Source organism: Papio anubis, chromosome 7 (genome assembly GCF_008728515.1).
Source record: "Papio anubis isolate 15944 chromosome 7, Panubis1.0, whole genome shotgun sequence".
NCBI lineage: Eukaryota > Metazoa > Chordata > Mammalia > Primates > Cercopithecidae > Papio > Papio anubis.
In genome coordinates, this window is record NC_044982.1 from 6,977,011 (window position 1) to 7,000,498 (window position 23,488).

The 23,488-nt window shown below is 57.2% G+C and overlaps 1 protein-coding gene across 1 annotated transcript in view; it reads left to right on the plus strand.

The window, feature by feature from the left end:
* Nucleotides 1–23,488, plus strand: part of CCDC85C (coiled-coil domain containing 85C) — a 91,044-nt gene that overhangs the window by 23,936 nt on the left and 43,620 nt on the right.

Here is a 23,488-nt window from a genome sequence, read left to right on the forward strand (position 1 = left end):
CACAGGGCTCCGGGTTGACCAGGCCCGTCCATCCTGCTTTGCCCAGGTCTTTGCCCTGGAGAGCCCAGTGGTTTGAGCATGGGTGTGGCCTTGGCTGGGGTAGGGTGGCGCTAGGCACACCTGCCATTCCTTCTCCAGTGCTGATGGTGAGGTTTCACCCTCCTACTCCTCCTCTTTGCTTCAGTGATTGTGGGACCAGCCTCCCAGCTGGCCTCCCTGCCTCCGGGATGGTTTCCTCCAGCCCTCACTCTGTCCTTCCTGAAACACAGCCCCCACCTTGCACTCAGCTCTCTGAGGACCCCTCGGCATCAGGTTCAGGATTCTGAAAATAAAGTTGGAGGTGCTATGTGATCCCGCTCGTACACCTGTGCCACACTCCTCTCCCGTGTCTTTTGGAAGAAGACGAACAGCAGTGCCTTTTTCTCTTTTTTTCTTGAGACGGAGTCTTGCTCTGTCACCCAGGCTGGAGTGCAGTCGTGTGATCTCGGCTCACTGCAACCTCCACCTCCCGGGTTCAAGCCATTCTCCTGCCTCAGCCTCCCAAGTAACTGGGACTACAGGCACCCACCAACCACGCCCGGCTAATTTTTGTAATTTTAGTAGAGGTGGGGTTTCACCATGTTGGCCCGGCTGGTCTCGAACCCCTGACCTCAAATGAGCCACACACCTCGGCCTCCCAAAGTGCTGGGATTACAGATGTGAGCCACCACGCCCAGCCATGAGTGGCAGTTCCTTAACACCATTAGCCAGGCATTTTCATACCTCCCCGCTTTCCCTGGCTGTCTTCTCCACCTCCAGTTCCCTCCGTCCCTGCCCTCTTCCCCTCCTCCCCTTGCTGGGGACGTCCCGTATGTCTCCAGCCTGTGGCTGAGATGCCGCCCTCTGCTTGCTTTTCCAGCAACCTCAGTGTCCAAAAGCCCCTTCTGGCTCCCCCACTGCACTCATAGTGACTCTTGGAGGTGTGCTCTTCTCTCTGGGCTGGGCTGTGTAGCTGGTCTGTCACCCACTGTGCATGTGGGCTGTGTCCCCGGGGGCTGGGCCTGCTGAGCTCCGGGGCCACACCTGAGCCACCCAGCCTCTCCTTCCTCGGGGTGTGCCGGGGGCCAGGCCTGCACAGGCTGTCTGCCCCAGCAGCTCCAGCCACTTTGCTGACCGAGTTCCTGGAAGGTGTCTACTGTTGAGGAATGTGAGGCCAAGAGGAAGGGGCCAGCCCTGCCCAAGTGACTCACTCCGGGGTATGTGGGGTGTGTGGGGTTTGTCACTGTGGCCTGCTGCTGAAGTCATTAATGCCCTACCCTGGCCAAGACTCTCAAAGTCTTGGGACTGAGCCAGATGGGGGTGGGCAGGGTGGCCTGGCCTTGGGCAACCTCTGGTAGACAGCCTAACAACCAACAACCGTGTGTGCCTCAGTGTAGTGAGATGGGAGCCCCCACCCCCGTTCCTGAGTGGGATGGGGAAGGAATTGGGAGAGGTGACAGCAGGCAGGAGCTGACATGTGGGGACCTCTCCCCCGCTGCCCTGGACTCTGCTAGGCCTGCCCCTGCCTCCCCTAGGCCTGTCCCTGCCTCTCCCAGGGAACTGACCATAGCCCCCACCTCAATCCCGAATCCGATCCTCGCCTTTCTGGCCCCACCCCTTCCTTCTGGGTTTCTTGCCTGGGCCGTCTGGGGCTGGGCCCTGGAGAAGGCTCCAGGAAGAGCTGGGAGTGAGGTAGTCAGTGGGGCAGCTGGGAACGTACGCCCTGGGATCTGGGCAGAAGCAGCAGGCCTGGGAGGGCAGGGTAGGAGGAGCTCCCAACCCCAGGCCCCTGCCAGCTACCCTGTAGGTCCCACTCACTGTGTGAGTGTCCCAGAGCCCACAGCAGACTCAGAGTCACACTGGGCCTCCCTGCCCCCCTCCCCTCTTCTCCTCCTCCACCGGCAGAGCAGGTTCCACAGGTGTGCACAGGGACACCACAGGAACACTGTGTCCAGGACGGCGCCTGTGGGGGCAGCCCCGCCACTTCTCTGGCTTGTTTGGCACCGAGGCTGGAGGCAGAACTTCAGTCCCAGGACAGGGGTCTCCCTGATGTCATTTCATGGGGAAAAGACACTCAGGAGCTCAGGGGACTGTGTGGGTCTCCAGGTGGGCACCTCTGGACTCAGGGCCACCTGGGTCAGACAAGCCTCCATAGTGTGACCTGAGCAGCTCTCTCCGGCTCTGTGCCTCAGTTTCCTCACCTGCAGTAGGGGCTTCATGAGCAATGGAGAGAGTCTGCGGGTTTTCAGCCCGAAGTGTTCATAAGAGAGCAGCCTCCTCCATGCCCCAGCAGGGCTAGTGGACGGAGGTGGGGCAGGGAGTGTGTCAACACCAGCAGGGTGACCCGGACCACATCCACCTGTCACCTAGAGCCTTCCACGGCACGGTCACACCTTCCAGCAGATTATTATATCCTCACCCTAGGGAAGCGCTTAGAGAAGCCAGCTCTGGTCTTGGAAGGGGGCTGGGGCAGCGGCACTTGTATTAAAGGAATTAAAATTGTCCTCTCTCCCGATTACACGTGATGAACTCACCACCGCGCCAATGGCCCAGCAGCTGTGAGCATTCAACTAAAGGTCAAAAGCAAAAATAGAAGCAGTGGGGAGGGTGCTTTTAAATCATTGAACATGACCAAGAGGAGGGTGCAGGCTGTGGAGACTCACACACACACACAGTGACAGGAGACTATATAGGTACAGGCCATGCGGGTGTGGAGACGTGCACACTCACACTCACACGCACAGTGATGGGAGTTAACACACACACACTGGGTAAGCAACCACATCACTACCATTTAAGAACCTACTGCATGACAGGGAACACAGGTGCAGGCTGTATGGGTGTGGAGATGTGTACACACACACACACACTGATGGGGGATACAGGACGGGCTGTATGGGTGTGGAGATGTGTACACACACATACACACTGATGGTGGATACAGGACGGGCTGTATGGGTGTGGAGATGTGTACACACACACACACTGATGGGGGATACAGGATGGGCTGTATGGGCGTGGAGATGTGTACACACACACACTGATGGGGGATACAGGATGGGTTGTATGGGTGTGGAGATGTGCACACACACACACACACACTGATGGAGGATACAGGATGGGCTGTATGGGTGTGGAGATGTGTACACATACACACACACTGATGGTGGATACAGGACAGGCTGTATGGGTGTGGAGATGTGTACGCACACACACACACTGATGGGGGATACAGGATGGGTTGTATGGGTGTGGAGATGTGTACACATACACACTGATGGGGGATACAGGATGGGCTGTATGGGTGTGGAGATGTGCACACACACACACACACACTGATGGGGGATACAGGATGAGCCATATGGGTGTGGAGATGTGCACACACACACACACACTGATGGATACAGGATGAGCTGTATGGGTGTGGAGATGTGTACACACACACACACTCTCTGATGGGGGATACAGGATGAGCCGTATGGGTGTGGAGATGCGCACACACACACATACTGATGGATACAGGATGGGTTGTATGGGTGTGGAGATGTGTACACACACACACACACACTGATGGGGGATACAGGATGAGCCATATGGGTGTGGAGATGTGCACACACATACACTGATGGGGGATACAGGACGGGCTGTATGGGCGTGGAGATGTGTACACACACACACTGATGGGGGATACAGGATGGGTTGTATGGGTGTGGAGATGTGCACACACACACACACACTGATGGAGGATACAGGATGGGCTGTATGGGTGTGGAGATGTGTACACATACACACACACTGATGGGGGATACAGGATGGGCTGTATGGATGTGGAGATGTGTACACACACATACACACTGATGGTGGATACAGGACAGGCTGTATGGGCGTGGAGATGTGTACACACACACACACACTGATGGTGGATACAGGACGGGCTGTATGGGTGTGGATACATGCACACACACATGTACTCGCAGACACACACCTCACTCCTTCCCACCCCATTCTGCACCTTCCCAAGTGCAGCTCCTCAGCTCCCCATGCCAGTCTCGTTCACTGCAGGAGTGTCCCGGAGCCCACTTAGCAGCTGAGGAAACTGAGGCTCACAGAGGTGAGACGGCGTGCCCAGCAAGTGGGCGGCAGACATGGAGTCACCCTGGGCCTCCCTGTCTGTCCCACCCACCCTGTCCTGGGCCCAGGGAGCCCCGTGTGACTCCACATCTGCTGCCCACGTGCTGGACATGTCCACCCTCTCTGAGCCTTGGTCTCCTCAGCTGCCAAGTGGGCTTGGGGACACTCCTGCAGAGCTGTGACACCGGAGAGGCACAGTGGCCTGCAGTAGGTTCTGAAATGGTAGTGATGTGGTTGCTTATTCAGTGTGTGTTTACTAAGCACCATGGGCAAGGCTGCCTGGGAAGGGGGAGTGAGGAGTAAGATGCCGACTTGGAACCAGAGAGGAGAGGAGCCCAGGGATGATGTTTTCTGGGGTTTGGAATTGACCCAGCTCCATGCAGCCCTGCCCCTCGACAATGTCTGCTCTGACTTCCCAGGCCTCCAGCCAGCTGTGGGTCTGATCAGGGAGGGGAGGGCAGAGGTCCTGGGCATGGGTGCTTGCTGGTGTCCACCGTGCCTCCAGGCAGCCTGGGGGCGAGGGAGAGCACTTCAGTGGGTGTGGGTAGGAGCTGTGCTGAAGGCATCCAGGGTGACCCGGAGACAGTGCTGCCTTGCTGTGTTGTCTTGGGCATGTTCCTTACCCTCTCTGAGCCTCCACTTTCTTGTAGAGTGACTGATAGTCCGTTCCGTCCTCTGAATCCCCAAGGTGTCATGGGGTAGGAAGATTGTAAACCTGGAAAAAGGCCATGTGATTGTTTGCTGCTATCCAGGCAGCCCTAGTCAGGAGCCCGGATCCCACCACGTTTGGTGGGAAAGGGCAAGGCTGGGGGGTTGGGGCAGGTGTTGGGGAACTCTGGAGCCATTTGCATCCTGCCTGTCCCTGGCATCCACGTGTGGACTCCCTGGGCCTCACAGGTTCTCAGAGGCTAAGCTGCTGGGCCAGAGAGGCAGGTCCCACAGGCGTGGTTCATGGGAAGTGCGTGGACAGCACCATCCCGTCCTGGGAGATGACAGGTCAGGAGTCTCCAGGCAGAGGTGAGGGTGTGGCTCCTGGGAGCTGCTGCTCACAGGGCCTCAGTCCTTCTCCTGGGCTAGCTTGGTCCTGCATGTCAGAGCAGGAAGGGGTGCCTTAAGCCGTGTAGCCTGGGGACCCTTGGGACCACCCTCGTGGGGCCCTGGCCCTGGGTTTTAGATGGGGTCAGAGCGTGGGCTTTGGGAGGCCTGTGTGCAAAGCAGCTGTGCTCTGAGTTTTACTGAAGGGCTCTTGAAATCCTCACCTAGTGTCTGTTTATGCCTTGGATGTACCCCTGGCCCTCTTTGTGGGATGGTGGCTACTTTTTGGGGCTGCAGGAAGATGTGGCCATTAGTGTGAGCCACGCTCATGAGAGAGGCACAGACCGGTGAGGTTTGGAGGCGTGGGGTGGTCGCAGCAGTGCGTTTCCCCCGGGTTTTCCGTTGCAGCTTAGTTTCTGGAAGGGAGTGGTTGGGGTGTCATCTCTGCCCACATGTGTGATTTGGCCTCGCAGGTGATTTGGATTCCTGATGTCCACCCCTGCCCCCTGTAGGCAGCTGTGAAACCCAGGCAATCTGTGGGGGTGAGTCGTGTAGCAGTACACCCGCTTTCAGCCCGGGTATCCCTGGGTGGGCCCCTTGCCCTGGAAGCCAGCTCCCTACTTGTTTTATCTCTGACAACTGTTGATGGCCCCAGTGGCTCAGGGCAGGCCGGTGGAACCCTGGAGAGGGATGACCTCATGGCCTGCTCGTCCCTGGCAGCCTGCAGGCCCAGCAAATACAGGCCCACTGTGCACAGAGACACAATTCATACGGGGTCCCCCGGCAGTTGGGACGTACAGGGCTGCCACCTTATTGTCCATTTAAGGGGAAGAAAGTTAGTGGAGACAGATGTTTGCGGGTGATTTCCTCTGGGTTGGCAGCTTGCATTTCTGTGATGCTTTGAGCTCTTGAGAGAGGTTTCTCCCTTTCTCAACAGGTCCTCCTGGCAACCCTTTGAGGTGCGTTACCAACAGAAGGGGCTGAGGATCTCTGAGTGATTGCCGGGCGCTGGTGCCAGCTGAGCTGTGGATGGCAGACAGTAGGCAGCTGAGGCCCTGGTGGCAGGGGGACCCAGAAGCCATGCTCATGAGTCATGGGGCCTCTCCTAGGTTCCTGAGGGCCTTGGCACTCCCCTGGCACAGTCACTAATGCGCACTAAGCATCCTAATCCCCTGTGCTGGCTGAGGGTCAGGACGCGGCCTCACCCCACGGAAGACTCCTGTGTACGGGAACTCAGGTGGAACAGGGCCGGATCCTGGGGGCAGTGCCACTCAGCAGGAAGGAAGAGCACCCTGACCGTCCCCGTGGAGGCTGGGACCAAGCCCTGTTCCAGATGCCATCCAAAAGGCCACCCACTGGCTGCAGTCTTGACCCTCCAGGAAGTCTTTCTGCCCCTCCTTGAAGGCATTTGCCCTGTGACCTTGACCAGTCACTGGCTTCTCAGGGTCTGTGGGTGCAGCCCTGGGGGTGACCCATGGGATGGCCAGCGTCCCACTGAATGGCTTCTACTGCCTGTCCCTGGGTGGGGATCTGGCCCCTGACCTCCTTAACCTCCTAGAATCCCCTGCAGGCCATCCACCAGTCTCTTTTGCAGATGTGGAAGCAGGTTCAGGAATGTGGGTCATAGCTGTGAGTGGTCAGGCCACCTGACCCAGCTGGTGCCCCTCGGGCAGACACAAGGACCAAGCAAATCAGATAGTGCTCATGGAGCTCCTTCCCAGCAGGCTGATGCCATCAGCACCGTTGCCTCTCCTCCCCTCTCTCCCCTTATCTCTCTGCATTCCCTAAATTCCCCGCAGGCCACCCTGCCTCCCCTCCTCACAGGCCAGGAACTCCCCACCTCCCTCGGCTTTATTGCCTCCCTGCCCAAGGTCTGGATTGAGCTTGGCAGGGTTCCCTGTGCCTCCGTCTGGGAGGAGCGAGTGGGGATGGGGTGAGGGGAGCGTGAGGGAGGGTGAGGGGAGCATACGGGGTGTGTCAGGACCTGGTTGGGGGAGAGTGAGCCGTGGCCGGGATACAGCACAGAGAGTGGCTCAGTGTCTTCCAATCCAGGAAGGATTCCAGCTGAGATCAGATCTAACTGCTTCTGCCAGACAAAAAAATCCCCGGAGCAATGTTCACTTCTTTGTTGAGCTTCCCTTGCGGGGAGGCTGAGGTCTTGCTCGTGTTGCTGGTGCTGAGGGCAGGTGGCAGGTGAGAGAGCACAGCAAGGTGGCAGCTTGCAGCACATGGGCTTGTTCTGGAGGCTGGGCAGGCATGGCAGAGGCAGGAGAGAGCAGCAGTCCTGTGTCAGAATTTAACTCCTGCGCATCCCTGGCATTTGCACCGAGCTCTCCTGTCAACGAGGACATTCCATCAAGATCCAAAATGCCAGTTCCAAATGGCAGCTCATGAACACGGCTGTCCCTGATCGCCCTTCGCATCCTGGGATGAGATGAGTTGATGAGAAAAGGAGAATTCCACCTAGGGAGGATGTGGGAGGCCCCAGTGGATGCCCTTCACTTGCATAGAGGCCCTGGAGTGCTTGGAGGCCCAGAGGAGTGGGGCCATGGGTTCTAACCAGGCTTCTGCAGGGCAGGGGCGGAGGGGTTCGGTGTGTTGTAAGGGGTGCATCTCCTGGAGGGCTGCCATCCCACCCAATGGCAGCGCCTCTGCCCTGTGTCATGGGGAATGCAGGGCCACCCCAAGGCTGCGCAGAGCAAGGAGGTTGGCGTCATTTAGAGCCAAGCTCTGCGGCTGCGGGCCCCTGCCCTGGAGGGAAGTGTTGGCATCTGGCTGTACCCTGTCCTTTGAGCCAGAACGTCCAGGCTGGGGCTGCCTCACTGGTGACTGCCTGCCATCAGCAAGGCTCTGGATAGCCAGCGCCTCCATGGGGAGACTGAGGCCCAGGGTGGGGGAGGGGCACTGGACCTCAAAGGCATGACCTCAGCTGTTTTTCCTGCATGTCAGCGACAGCTGAGGGTTCCCTGCTTCCATTTGAGGCTAAATGACCTTCAGTGGAGCTCAGAACAAAACTCTTCTGAGGGGATTGGGAAAATGGGGGGCCTGGGAGCAGCTTCTGAAACTGATGAGCACCCCCACCCATGCACCAGGCAGAGCCGGCTCCCTGAGGGTTCCCGCTAGAGTCCTGGCCACCCATGGCTCAATCCCCCGCAGGGAGCACCTGGAGGTCCTGTTTGCTCTAGGCAGGAGGCTGAGTGACGCTGGACAGCTGAGCAGCAGGCCTGGTGGGGACTCCGAGGCACCGGAGTGGTGCCCAGGCAGCCGCACGCCTGAGTCCCTGCCTGGTCTGAGTGTCCCGGAAACAGCCGAGGCTTCACTTGTCCCCTCTCATTTTTAGCACCAGGCTCTGTCCTCTGCCTTTATGTGTGGTGTCTTCTGTGGTCACCAGGGTGCCTTCTGCTCTGAGGTTGCTGCCATCCTGTCTCGTAGGCGGTGAAGGCAGGGCTCAGAGCTAAGAGAAGGCGCTGCCTCAGGTCCATGCCTCCCACCCTGGGACTTGGGCAGACATTCCTTCCTCAGCCATTTACTGAGCACCTGTTGCACACCAGGACCCATTTCCATGCTCCTGGGATACTTACATGAAGCTAGACAGACAGAAGTCTCCTTCAGGAGACGGATAAACCGGCAAACAAGTCCATGGGCGGGAGAGTTTCATATCCTGGTGAGTGCTAGGAAGAGCAGAAAACAGATGGTGGCAGGGGAGGCCTCTTAAGGAGAGGCCAGGTCACCTGGGGCTTGGATGATAAGGAGCTGTCGTCCCTGGAAGGTTTCCAGCAAAGGGCAGACGTGAGAGCTTTCCGGGAGCTGACCAGGCCCTGTGGCTGGAGTCTGGTGACTGAAGGGGGCAGGGTAGGAGGAGCTATTGGGGTTGGGATTTTATCAAAAGCCTGGTGGAAGTGTCATACCTGATCATTTACACTTCTGAGGCCCTCTGGCTTCCCTGTGGGGCAGGGGCTTGGGGTGGGGATGGGAACCGGGATTGCAGGCTGAGACACTAGCCAGCAGCCCCTGCAGTGTCCTGTGAGGAAGGCCACATGCCACAGCTTTGCTTCCTTGGGGAAAGTAGCGGGGAGGAGACGGCAGTGATGGCATGAAAAGACCCATCCCCTGGGGAGGGAGGGACTCTCGGGGAGACCCACAGTCTGGCCATTCACTAACACTGCTGGGGCCAGGGCCACTGAAGCCCACCCTGGAGGTCTCTCTAGGGACCACCATCCTGTGAATTTGAGCCCTCAGGCTTGGGAGGGTGTGTGGGGAATCTGGCCTTTGCCTCTGCCTTCCAGAGACTTCCAGGTGCTGGGTTAGTGTTGGGGGCTCTGGGCCTCATGCTCTGAGATGCCCTGTGGGAGGGTGCCTATAGCAGGCAGTCTCCAGTTCCTCAGCCCACACGCCTCACCCCTCGTCCCCTCCAGTTCCTTCCCCTGAGGCTTCTGGGCCAAGCTCAGCGGGGCAGGAGGCTGGATAGGTGTGATGTTCCAGGCCACCCACGTGCCAAGAGGTGCCAGAAAGCAGGAAGAAAAGGGGCAGGTGGGATTTGTTGTTCTGATCAGCTCACCAGAGACAGGCTCCTGTTACAGGGGGCATCGAACTGGGCACCTGCCTGCCTGAAATATTTACGTTGGCAAAGGCCCCGGACAGGCCACAGATTACCCTGTGCATGTGATTCCATTTCCCAGCCACCTTTTTTTCTCCAAGGAGTTGCTGGCGTCGTAAATGTTACTGTAAACAGTGGGGAAGAAAAGAATCTGAGATGCTACAAAGCACGTTTAACATCCATGACTGTGTTTGATCTTTCCAGTGGTGGAGGGGCCTGCCTGCTCCCCTGCAGACGTAGCTGAACCTGCCGGTCAGGGGAGCCCAGTGCTGCTGCCTGTGGGCCTTTCACTCTGCTTCCTTCTCTGGTCTGCGTCTCAGCCTTCCAGTGGGGCCGACAGTACAGCGCGGCTGTGCACCTTTGGCACCTGCAAGCCCAAAAGGCACTTGGTCATCACGGCAGCTGGAGCTGGGGCATTAGTGTAACTTGGTAGCCATTAGTAGTATTATTGTTGTTGTTGTTGCTGCTGCCGCCGCTGTGACTGTTCCAGTAGCTCTGGCAGGCAGGCCTCGGGGAGATAGCCCGGGGAGGGGGTTTGTGAGGGCCAGGTTAGAGTCCCGCATGTTGGCTCTGGAAGGGACTTGTTGTCTCCCAGCCCCTCCCCCACCATCCCTTGTCTCCGGCTGGCCCCTCACTGGGCTGCCTTTGTCTTCCTCGTGCTTTGTCTTCATTCCTCCTTCCCATGAGGGTGGGGTGGTCTGCTGGAGAGGGAGTGTCCCTGGCAGGTGGAGTCGCTTGGGCACAGGCAGGGGTGGCAGGGCTGGCCGGACAGTGGGTGGGAGTGGGGAAGCTCCAGCACTGGCCTTCTGCTGGCTGTGAGTTGGAGAAGCCCCTCGTGGGCTCCGGGAGGCGGGCTGGGTTGCCTTTCCCCGCCCGCTGGGAGGGAAGGAGGCCCCTTTCCATTTCCTGGGATCACCCAGGCCCGAGGCCTGTGCTCACCCAGTGGGGCGGCTCTGCCCTTTGCCTTTTCTGCTAATGCCCTGCTGTTTGTATGCAGGTCTGGCTCTTTCTGCCCCTCCTCCAAAGCTGCACGTGCCTGTAAGCTCCACACTTTCTGTTCTGCCCAGGGGCCGGAAAGGTGAATATCTAGATAAGGAGAATCCGGTGCTGGGAAGACCCCCAGGACTGTAGGAAGGCTCTCTCAAGGTCCTGGAATGCATTTTCTGTCTCCTGCTTGGCCTGGAGGGTTTTAGCCCTGACCCCACACCCTCCCATGACCCTCTCCTGCTGTCCCTCTCCCTGAAAACGGAGCACCCGAGGCCCAGCCCTGAGCCCCTGCCGTCTGGGCCCTGCCTGGGTCCCTCTGGCCCCTGTGGTGACTCCTCATCCATACAGTGGGGTCCGTTCATCTGTGTGGAAGGGTCAGGGTGTGGCAGGGGCCAGGCACGCAGGTGCTGCCAAGCTGTCTGAGGTCAGCGCCTCCCCCACCGTCCTGACCATTCTGAGCCTGGCAGGAGGAAGAGTCCTCTCCAGGGTCCCAGGGCCTGGATCACAGTGGCCCCAGTATTGGTTGCTGTGTGGGCCTCGGCTTGGTGAACCTCTCTGTGCCTCTTTCCTCAGGGGTAAAGTAGGGAGATGCTAGAACTTTCCATATTGCAGGGCTGCAACGAGGGCTGGATGGGATGAGGTGTGTGAGGTGCTCAGAACAGATGTGAAAGCTGCACGTGGATGCCTCTGCCTGGCAGGGGTGATTTGGTCTTAGGAGGGCACATTTCAAGCCCCACTTTCTTCTTGGAGCCCTCCCCGTCCCCACAGGTCTGTGTCCTGCCTATCTGTGAGCCACTCAGGGTAACGCTGGGCCTGAGCTTGGGCTCTTTCTTTCTTTTTTCTTTTGAGACAGTGTCTTGCTGTGTCACCCAGGCTGGAGTACAGTGACACTATCATAGCTCACTGCAGCCTTGACCTCCTGGGCTCATGCTATCCTCCTGCCTCAGCCTCCCAAAGTGCTGGGATTACAACAGGGGTCTTTCTAACTTCCAGCATCCGCAGATGTTCCAAATGAGTCCTGCCTGGGTCTAGATCCCTCCCCGCATTGCCTTGGAGCATTGCAGCTGAAATGCGGCGTGTGTGACATGTTGGGGGGAAGCAGAGGTGCAAAGAACTAACAATGTCTGAAGTGCTGATGAGGTCGCCTGGGGTGGTGTAGGATCCGGGTTTGAGGCTGGATGTGCCTGGGTTCAGCTTTCGGCTCTGGAGTATCCTGACTTTGTGGCCTGGGACCATTGAATCATTGTCTCTTGTCTTTTCAAAGCCTTCCTGGGTAGGTGGTATTGGTTTTCGTGGCTGTGGGTTTGGTCCCAGCCTAAGGGCAGCTGTAACTGCTTAGATCCCCAGGTAGTGGTGGGTGCCTCTGTAGGGCAGGGCAGCCTGGCAGAGCTGGGACCCAGGCGTGGACATCGAGGGAACCCTTTGGGATACTGGCTGGTGGAGACGAGCACACACCCCACGGGCCCAGCAGCCTGTTTGTTTTGGGGACATCAGAGCTTCAGAAACCAGAGCCCTGTGTTGTGCGATTCTGTTTCTTGGTTCCTTGTTTTCAGCTTTCGTACTGGAGGGCCACCCTGGGGAGTGGGGAGGATTAAATCTTCCTTCATGAAGATGGGTCGACATGGGCCTTACTGCTTTATTCTTTGGTTAAAGATGGAATTGCTGTGGCTGGGTCTGGGGACGGGGCTTGGTAGACAGTGAGGACACAGGTCAGAAATTGGGATTTGATGTCCCCTCTTTGTAGTTGCCTCTGTCTGCAGTGACCCGTCCTGAAGTCCCCAGGAACCTTCAGCTAGCCCATGGACCTGGGGCTGTGCCAGGCGCCAGCCCTCCCAGGAGAGAGAAGTTCCTCCTGCCTCCAGAACCCATGTTCAAGGTGAGGTGAGGCGAGGACCCCGCAGAAGTCTGCTGGAGCGCCCCCTCATCACCGTTTCCCATTCTGTCTGTGACATGCTGACTCCCCACTTTGTTGATGGTCTGGCAGAGAGGCTGACTGAAGTCACGTTTTATCTACCCTTTTCTCAGAGCCTGTGTCTGGCTTTGGGCCAAACCACTAATAATAAAGCAACTTGAAGTACTCCTCACATTTGTGGGATGTGTGGCCCAGCGGCCCTGCCTGCCTGCCCCGAGGGAGGCCCAGCTGCATCCTCCTTGAGGGTCTCACCCTGTCCACCCCTGTTAGCTCCTCTGCAGCCCCCTCGGGGTTGGCGCTGGGTCCAGCGGCCGTGTCTTTCCTGAGCAGGGTCTTCATGTCCTCATGCAAGCTTGCCTGTGGTACATGGGGGTGCTGTCTTCTAGGTGTGCAAGGGCTTATTCCCCACCCGCCAAGGAAGCTGGGGAGGTGGGATGTGCCCTGAGCTGCCTCAAGCAGAGGTTCTGAGAGAGGAAGGCCAAGGAGGAAGGAGGATTGGACCGCTTCCCATCTCACAGAGGAGGAAGCAAGGCTGAGGCCCAGAGATGGGCTGCGTTGGAGCGGAATCTAGGCCTGGACAGCTTGGGAACTTGGGCGGCTCTCGGCTTGGCTTTGAAAGGGTAGAGGGGTTCAGGCCCTCTTGAGGCCCGAGTGCTGCCTTCTGGTTTTCTGGGTGTACTGGATGTTATGCTACCGTGCTCACCTCTGGAGGCCAGGGCACAGCAGACTGCCCTGAAATGTTCCAGCCCACCATCTCCTCTGCCACCTTGAGCGGGGAAGCCATCTGGGTTCCTTCCCTTCAGTGGCGGGTGCAGGACAGTGAAATGTCCAAGGCCTTGGTCACCCTGAGAGCCCCCTGCTGCCTGCCTCCTGCAGGCCCCCGCGTTGGGAGGGACCACGTGATGGGGTGGTTCGTGCCAAATGCTGCCCAGGTGCCACGGTGGCCAGTGGACGTGGGGCAGAGTTTGCTCACAGGCTTTTTCAGGGTAGCAGGTACCTGGCAAGAGGTGGGCGCCTGCCCAGACACTGATTTCATGAGGCTGTGCTGATGTAAATGGGTGCAGAGTTCATGGGTCCAGGCAGGAAGAACAGGCATTTGAGACCTGGGGGAGCCGAGGGACCTTGGCACCTTGCGCACACTGCAGGCCAGAGTGAACCTGAAGCCCCACCTCTCCAGATGGAGGGGAGGGGAAGTGGGAGGCCAGGGGTGTTGCGCTGAAGATCCTGGCTCTGAGCCAGTCAGCCCTGGATTCAAAATCTCAGGCTGCCAGGAACCATTCTGGGTGATGTGTGTAATTTACAGCGCTGTCCAGAGCTTCGGTTTCCCTACCTGTAAAACAGGACACTGATAGTGCTTACCTTGGAGGTCTGAGATGATCCATGCGGTGTGCTTGGCCCTGTGCCTGGCATATGGTAAATGCCCACGAGACATTGGCAGTGATGCTGACTGGCAGGAGTGAGTCGTCCACTGAGTGGGTGGTCAGGAAAGACCAGTTTCCTTTTCAAGTAGCATTCAGTATGATTCTGGAGCTTAGGGCTGGGAGCCCCTTGCAGCTTCCTTCCCTAGTCTCCTGTGACCCTCTATAAAGTCGCCTGTTTGCTGTCAGAGTTGTCTCCATCAGTTGGCCTCGTGGTCAGCAGTGCCCGGGACGTTTCGGCACTGCGTTATGACAGCTCACTGTGCCTCTGGGCTCAGGGCCGGAGCAGCCGGGTACAGCAGCCCCGCGGCTGAAAGCCACCTTCCCTTGCCTTGGTGGAGGCTGCTGGCATGCCCTTGTGTATCACCCTGCCTCTTCTCTGGGGTCTCCCTGCCCTCCTCCCTGGCTGGTCTTCTGGAAACCCATTTGTGTTTGTTGCTGTTCTGGAGTCTTTTCTGCATGGGTTGGGATGTCCACTATGGACTTCCATGAACCCAACAGCCAGACAATGCGTTATTAGGCAGGCGTAGTGGGGGCCGTTGTCCTCCGGGGCTTCCGTATCCACTTGCACCAGGGAGAGAGGAGGCAGCTCTTCCCAGTTGCCCATGCAGCCTGTCCCCCTCCCAGCCTCCCTCCTGGCTGCGTGAATCACAGAGACACACTCTGCCCCTGAGTTCATGCACCTGGAGCATGTGACCAACCTAATGTTTAGGCTTCCAGTTGTTCTAGCACTTGAATTTGTCCAGGCCAGTACTACTCAGGTTTCAGATGATCTCTTGTAGAGGGTTCTAGGTTGTCTCCCTTTCATGGGAGGGATTGAAGCCTTTCCTCTTTGTCCTTCCCTTCTCTGCATTGTGCCAGGCATTGCATGCCAGGGGGTGCCAGCCCTGGCATCCCTCTGCACTGAGGGTCAGACCTCCATGACGTGGGAGAGCCTGCTCAGAGCCGAGCCCCTTAGGGGTGGTGGAGGAGGAGAGGATTGTGCACATGATTGTGAGAGGGGCAGCTGGAATTAATGGAGGGGCATGGGCTCCAGAGACCCCAAGAACAGGGCCAAGTCCTATCATCCCCAAGTGGCCATGCTTTAGTTTCAGCAGCTCTCGGTGGAAAACCAGTCGGGGGACGGTGAGCTCACTGGCCCGTGACTAAAAGCCAAGTGCAGCCGCCTGGCTGCGTGATCAGAGGCCGCGGGCTGCCCGGAGAGGGTCTGCTTCCCCTTCTCCTTGGAAGGTGGTTGGTTGCCGCCGGTGGCAGCTGCTGCCATGCAGATCCCGCACCTTCTGGAGCTTCCATGGACGAACGCATGTTCTCCAGTGAGCGTTTTCTCTGCCCTTGTCCCCATGCCCTCCCCACCCACGTCAGGTATCCTTCTAAGCTGAACTCTGTCTGTCCAGAAGGCTCAGGTTGGCTGGGTTCCTAGCCTTCTGTAAGGAAAATTTAATTTGGACTGTTGCCAAGGGGACTTAAAAGGCTGGATGTTGTTCCTGCTGTTGTGAGATGGGCCTGGACGAACCAGCAGCCAGTACTGTCTCAGCCTTCTGATTGCCCCAGCCAGATACTTCCCGCCACTGAGACTGCGTGACGGGCCCTGGGGGATGCACATGCCAGCCAGCTGGGGCCTGCCCCCCGGGGGGAGCTCAGAGTCAGGTGGGAGAGACATTACAAGATGAGATAGAATAAAAAAGAACTAGAGGCCCTGGCGCCCAGGACAGATAAACGATGTCTTGCAATTCAGTAGGGAAATCAGGAAGGGTCCATGGAGGAGGAGGCTTCAGAAAAGTGCTGACTCGCTCCTGCTGACCAAAACCCGAGCACGCTGCAGGCTGGGTCCAGGCATATGGGGCATGTCCTGGGGGCAGCTGGGCCCTGCTGCTGCTGGCTTCTCCACTGTCTTTCATCTTGTGGTTCTGGGGAGGGTGCCAGTGGGAGGGTGCAAGACCCAGGTGCTTCTTGGGTATCAGGACCAGAGAGGACGCGGCAGTGGGCACAAAGAGGTCTCCACCTGTCTGTCCTCTTCACTGCACGGAACAAACAACAAAACAAGAAACTTCTGTGGAGAGACAGTACTCTCTTCCATGGCTAATGGGAGTGAGGTCCAGCCTCTATGGAGCGTAATCTGGTAATTTCTAGACAATTGCAAAGGCATGTCCCCTTCAACCAGCACTTCCACCACCTGTGTATATGTAGGCTGGAAATTTTTCTTGCAGGAAAATGGGCTGCTTACACACTTGCAGATGGCCTGTGCCCAGGCTGCTTACTTGAAGCGATGCTTGAAATGGCCAAGTCTGGGAACAGCCCAGGGTTCCATTGCCAACCACCTGTACCCACCTCCTGCCACACATACCCTAGAGGCCGTGCTCAGAGGGCAGACTCTGCTGGCTCATCTGGCTTGTGCCCAGGAACAGCACAGCGAACTTGCTCCTGCCTGTGCCATTTTGCAGGTCCCCTTGCCCGCAGAGAGGCACACTGGGGATGCTGGCACACGGAGGCCAGCACAGCCCATGGGAGTGCGTGATTTATGTCTGCTGGCTGGTGAACGCCATGCCACTGCCTTCTGCCAGCCTCGTGGGAAGCATGGTGCCTGACATCTCCCTGCTTGCTCTCTCACCCTCCCATTTCTTCCCTGTACCTTACAGATGCAGAGTGACCACCCTATTATCCGGTGCTTCTGCGGGCTCCCCCTTTGCGGGATGTACCTGCCTGAATTACTCCCAGACGGCCCAGTTGTGCTTGAAGCCGCCTGTGCCTGTGAGCTCAGGAGCAGAAGGCGGCCAGGGCAGGGTGAGGGGGGCGTGGCTTGGGCCAGTTTCCCAGGTCTCCTGTCCACTGCCCTGCTGGGTCCCGACAGCATGAGCGATTGGCTTGCAGAAGCTGCTTCCCACACCGCGCCATCTGGCGGGCCTATTGTTGACCACACAAAGGATGGAACGCGGCAGGGCAGGGGCCCAGGCCCGAGGAGTGGATGGAGAAGCAGGAGGGAGGATGCCTGGCCTCCCAGCGCACCCGGTCCCTGCCATGGATGAGGCGTCTGTTTTATTGCTTCTTGGGCTGGGGAGGGGATGGGGCAAAGGATCCCCCTTTACCCTTACAGAATCTTCAGCTAGGATGCTTTAAAGTCTGGTTCTGAGCTGATGTATTACTCTGCTAAGATGCAAAGGCAGTTTTATGTACTAGGTAATTAAGTGGCATTATAGACGGCTCGAGAGTAAGTGGCTGTTGTTTTAATAATTAAAATAAATGACCCCTGGACTGCTCCCCAGCTCAATATTCTTTCCGCAGTGCCAAGACCCTGGAGAGACAGTGAGTGTGTAAGTGTGCACGTATCTGTGTGTGTGTGTGCATGTGGGTGTGAGTGTGCACGTACGAGGGGGAGTGAGTATGCACATGTGTGTGGATGTTTCTGGGGGTGTGCCTCTGCGTGTACATGTGGGCGTGTGCATACATGTGTATACACATGAGTGTGTGCATGCATGTGTGAGGGTGAGGTGTGCAGGAAGGATGGAGCAGGAGGTGGCTCCTTCGTGACCTTCTGTTTCTGTGAGAACCCTCGGGGCACACCCCTCACCCAGGTCGGGGGTTCCCTGTCCCGGATGAACTTTTTTCCATCGGAGGCCAGGTCAACCTGGGCAAGTTTCGGATATTGCCTCCTGTGTGGGCCAGCCCTGGTTCAGACCCCAGCTCTGGCCCCGTGTGGCTGTGGCCAGCTGCCCTTCCTCAGAGGCTTGGTTTTTGTGCCTTTACAGTGAGGGTGGCCGTGTCCACTCATGCACCATGTGCCTGTTGTCCAGCAGCGCGTTACTGTCCCTCAGTGATTGTGTGGCATTGCGCTCTGGCTCTGTGGCACTTGGTTAGGGCTTGTGGAGGTAAAAGGGTGAAACTGGCTGACCACTGCCCTCAGGGGTGCCAGAGGAGGGAGGGAGAGGGGCCAAGGTGATGGGCAGGACAAAACGGGGAGCGGGACCTGGGGCCCCGCAGGCAGCCAGGGGGTCTGCACAGGCCTGGGGGCAGGGGGTCAGCCTGCTGGAGGGTGCCGCTCTCTTCTGCCTGGTTGTGCTTTTGTTTTGTGGAGGGGTGGTCTTTTCCCAGAAGACGTGGGCCATGATGACATCATCATGTCCTCACCTGCCCGTGGGGTAACACTTGGTTGGCTCCCCACTGGGCATTTCTGTGAATGGGTGGAGCTGAAGGAATCAAGTGTTCCTGTCAGTGGCTCTGCACTGAGGTCTTTGCGTGGGGAGCCCAGGAAGAGGGATGAGGAAGGAGGGGACAAGCACGTCACTGCATGCCAGGCAAGTGCCAGGCCTGAGTGGAGTTTCATTTAATCTCACCAGTGCCATAGCACAGGGGATTCTTTCACAGCTGGGTCCCAAAACCTAAGGCCCTCTCCCTGCCCCCACCTGGCATCCTTCCTCTGCCCCCTTCCCACATTTACCGAGCTTATGTGTGCTGGGCACAGTGCCTGGAGCTTGTGGGTTCTCCAGGCTGGGGCCCTGGGTGGCTGTGGTGTGCGCCTGGGCCCCTGGAGGCTGTTTCCTCATCTGCAGACTGAGGAATGGAGAGTCTGCACGCTCGCAACATAGAGCAGGTCCTGCAAGGTCTGAGCCAGGAGCCACTGCATGGCACCTGCCCCTGGTGCCCAACAAAGGACAGTAATGCTGATTTATGACCTGATTTTCCAATGGGGGAGGGACTGCCCTGCAGGTGTCCCCTGGAGGGAGACCAAGTACCAGCAGAGCGCTCTGCTGTTGTGGAGAATGTCTAGGCAGGTGCCGAGGCCCCATCCCTGCTGAGCCGCACGCTGGCCCAGCTGGTCACAGGGCTGTCCATTCTCTGTGACATGGGTTTGTAGGAATGGATGCTCTGTGCCTGGAGGGACCAGGTGCCAGCTGGTGTCCCTAAGGCCCATGTTCCTGGACACTGGGTCTCCCTGCCCAACCTTGGGTCTGGTGGCATTTTTCACATCTGACCTTTCAGCGTTTCCCTCCTGGCCTTGGGTCCCAGGAGGCCAGGGCCGCCATGGCCACGTGGCCTGTTGGGAACCCCGGAGGCGCGTGGCAGCAGGCACTCCCCATGCACACAGTGGGTGGGGCTTCGGCACTCAGTGGCTTATGGATTCTGCCGAAGAGAGCAGGAGAGCCCCCTCTGCAAATGCAGCCCTGCCCTGCAGAAACTGAGGGAGGCAGGGGAGCTGTCCTGTTGCCCGGCCCAGGCTTCTAGTGGACACAGGCGGCTTTACCCTGGCAAGGCTGCTTGTGGGCCTGGGGGTGAAGGCCTTGTGGGAGCACTGTTCTCTGGGGAGGCCCATCCCTCTCCAGACCTTGCTTCCCTTCTGCAGCGATGGCTCAGTTCCCATGGGCCCTGGTGTCGGGCAGAGCTGGGTTGCGGCTGTTGAGGAACAAACCTGCACGCTTGGTGTTCTGCGGCTCTGCCCAGGCGACCACTCTCTCACATGTTTCCCTGCCCTCAAGACCTTTCTCCAGGCCATGGGGCTGGGGCAGCGGGGAGCAGGTGTGCATTGAGTACGCCAGGCCCCGAGAGCACAGGCCGCTCTGCACCCTCCTCTGGTGGCATTTGAATGCCCAGGTGGACAGAGCCTGCACAGCCCCTTCGCTGCGAGGCGGGCGTGACACTGGCAGTCTGGGGGCTGCTCTGAGAATAGAGAAGCAGTGCTGGTGCCGGGCCTTGGTGCCTGGTGTACAGGGGCCTGGAGTCTCTCTGTGCAGTACTCATGGCTCTCCTGCTTCCCCTGAGGTTCCGCTGATGGTGCTGTGAACAGTCATCCCTCTCAGGGATCTTGTTGAATATGTGGTTTTTATCATTTTACAGATGGGAAAACTGAGACCCAGAAGATTCATGGGCTATCCTAGGTTGTCCCGGGCTGGACCCTCCCACCTCCTGGCTGCCCCTTCACCCTACCCAGCCCTGGCTGTGGCATTGGCCCTCGGGTGGGTAGGCGTGAGGGCTGTGTGTGTGGGTCGGCAGACCCCCCTCCTTGTCAAGAGGGCAGCCTTTGGTGGAAACCCCTCTGGGCTGAAAGGTCCTAGGAGCATCTGTCCAGGGGCCAGCTGGTGTGGGTCGGTTCCTACAAGGAGGGGAAAGAATACCTGGCCGTGTGCAGGGGTGAGTGGGGCCCAGGTGCAGGTTTGATTTTTTTTTTTTTTTTTTTTTTAAATTTCAAATGGGATGTGTTCCCTAGAGAAGCTTAGGAAGATGAGGAAAAGTAGAAGAAAAGCCCAGCCCCATGCAGCCCAGTCCCGTGGCCTCTGCTGGGAAGATTTCTTTCCCCTGAGATTGATCTGCGCGTTCTTTCCCGGGCAGGGATGTGCTGGCTCTGGGCCCACCTGCTGTGGGTTTATGTGGAATCTGGCCTTTTCAGTCCATGCTGCGTCAGATGCATTTTTCCTCTTAGTCTGTGGCTACCCTGTCAATGACTACATCACAACCCTGCGAGCGGGTTCACTAGAATTTCCTTAACAGCTCCTCTGCTGCTGGACACGGGCACGTTGCTCCCTGATGGAAGAGATGACCAGCCTTCCTCACTGCAGTGTTTTTGGTTAACAGGCGACTGCTGGCTGGTGAAGTTGTGATCGGTTTGGAGGCTGTAGCAGGTGGCTCCGAGTTACCTCCATGGGAAGTCACTTTGGGAAATGAGGCAAAATGGTGCGCAGGATGGTGAATGTAGAGGGTGACAAAGTGTATCTGGAATTTGCTCAGCCTTCTCTTCCCGTCAGCGATGTCATGTTTACCCTTAAAAATCTGTAAGAGAAGGTGTAATAGCTTCCTATGGCACTACCACAAATGATGGCCGCATTATGATGGTCATTTGTGATGGCAGCCACAGCTAACGATCACATGGGAAACCCTAGGGGTCTTAAAACAACATAAATGTGTTCTCTCATGTTTTTGGAGGCCAGAAGTCCAAAGTCAAGGTGTCAGCAGGGCCAGTTCCTTTTGGAGGCTCTCGGGGAGATTCCTGTAATCGGCTGTTCTCACGTTGCTGTAAAGAAATACCTGAGATTGCCGGGCGCGGTGGCTCACGCCTGTAATCCCAGCACTTTGGGAGGCCGAGGTGGGTGGATCACGAGGTCAGGAGATCGAGATCATCCTGGCTAACACGGTGAAACCCCGTCTCTACTAAAAATACAAAAAATTAGCCGGGTGTGGTGGTGCGCGCCTGTAGTCCCAGCTACTCGGAGGCTGAGGCAGGAGAACGACGTGAACCTGGGAGGCGGAGCTTGCAGTGAGCCGAGATCGCGCCGCTGCACTCCAGCCTGGGCGACAGAACGAGACTCTGTCTCAAAAAAAAAAAAAAAAAAAAAAAAAGAAAAAAAAGAAATACCTGAGATTGGGTAATTTATAAATGAAAGAGGTTTAATTGGCTCACAGTTTTGCGGGCTGTCCAGGAAGCATGGCAGCACCTGCTCAGCTTGTAGGGTGGCTTCAGGAAACGTACAATCATGGTGGAAGGCGAAGGGGAAGCAGGTGCGTCTTGCAGGCGGGAGCAGGAGAAAGCGGGGAGTAGAGTGGGGGGAGGCGCCACACACTTTAAACAACCAGATCACAGAGGAACTCTAACACAAGAACAGCAATAGGGGGATGGCACTAAACCATCAGAAACCACCCTGACGATCCGGTCACCTCCCTCCAGGCCCCACCTCCAGCACTGGGGATACATTCAACATGAGATTGGGTGGGGACCCAGATTCAAACCACATCACCTTCCTTGCCTCTTCCAGCTTCTGATGACTCCTGGTGTTCCTTGGCTTGTGGCCTCATCTCTCCCATGTCTGCCTTTGTTTCCACTTGGCCTCCTCTGTTTCCATGTGCCCTTTTCTGTCTCTTATAAGGACACCAGTCATTGGATTAATTATTTTTATTTTTATTTTATTTTTTTGAGACAGAGTCTCACTCTGTCCCCTAGGCTGGAGTGCAGAGGTGCAATCTTGGCTCATTGCAGTCTCCACTTCCTGGGTTCAAGCGATTCTCCTACCTCAGCCTCCCGAGTAGCTGGGATTACAGGCGACTGCCACCGCCCGGCTAATTTTTGTATTTTTAGTAGAGGTGGGGTTTCACCATGTTGGCCAGGCTGGTCTGGAACTCTTGACCTCACATGCAGTCATTGGATTTAGGGCCACCCTAATACAGCGTGGTCTCCTCTGGACCTTACCTTGACTACATGTGCAAAGACCGTATTTCCAAATAAGATCACATTCTGAGGTTCTGGGCGAACGTGAATTTGGAAGGACTCTACTCGGCCCGCTACGGTAGGTGGCAGGGAGGTGGAGTGACTCTTCCGCTGTTGGGCAGATAGATGGTGAAGGCCAGTGGCTGAGTTCTCTGCTGTCGGTCCGCACTGGAAACCTCGTGGTTTCAGGGAGACCCTGAGAAACCATGGAGGTTTGTCCAGGTTGTTCCAGAATCGACTTAAATAGACTGCTGAAGTGGACCTGCTTGATACTTTTTTCCCCCTAAGATTAAGCTGCACACGTACTTTCTTCTGCGATATTTCATCCTTTTGGCTATTTTATATCATGTTTGGAAGGGTGTGGACTAAAATAGTGATTGTTTCTTTTTTCTTTTCTTTGAGGCAGAGTCTTAATCTGTGGCCCAGGTTGGAGTGCAGTGGTGCGACCTTGGCTCACCGCAACCTCCGCCTCCTGGGTTCAGGCAATCCTTGTGCCTCAGCCTCTTGAGTAGCTGGGATTACAGGCGTACACCACCACACCTGACTAATTTGTGTATTTTTACTTGTGACGGGGTTTCACCATGTTGGCCAGGCTGGCCTCGAACTCCTGGCGTCAAGTGGTCCACCCACCTCGGCCTCCCAAAGTGCTGGGATTACAGGTATGAGCCACGTGGGAGTCACCTGTAACCTGGGCATTCCTTCTCTGAACCATTGTCTCCTTCCAGCCTGGCTTCACCTCTGCTGGGTCCAGGAGTGACTTGGTGAAGAGCCAGACACAGCCTCTGTCTTGGTGCTGGCAGGTGTTTAAAGATGGACACTAGATGACCCTTGTTTCTATATGGGGAAATAGCACAGACAGGGAGATGGGTGAGCTCATCTGTCCAGCGTCACAGAGTAAGCCAGGCAGTGGGCGAGGGGCCAGCATCCCTCAGGTGCTGGCCTTGTTAACCCAGCCCTTGACTCTTCCTCCAGCCTAGAATAGCCTGGGCTGTACCTGGTAGACGATCTCTGAGACCATGTGCCCTGGTGAGTTAGAGCCTGGGCCTTGGGAAAGGGCTTTGGGTTCCAATCCTGACTATAGCACTTTCTGCGTTGTGATCTTAGATGAGTCTCTTCATCTCTGTGAACCTCAGTTTCCCCACTTTTCAATAGGAATAATTGCATTTTTCTCCGAAGGTTACCGTGAGGATCTGAGAAGGTAACAG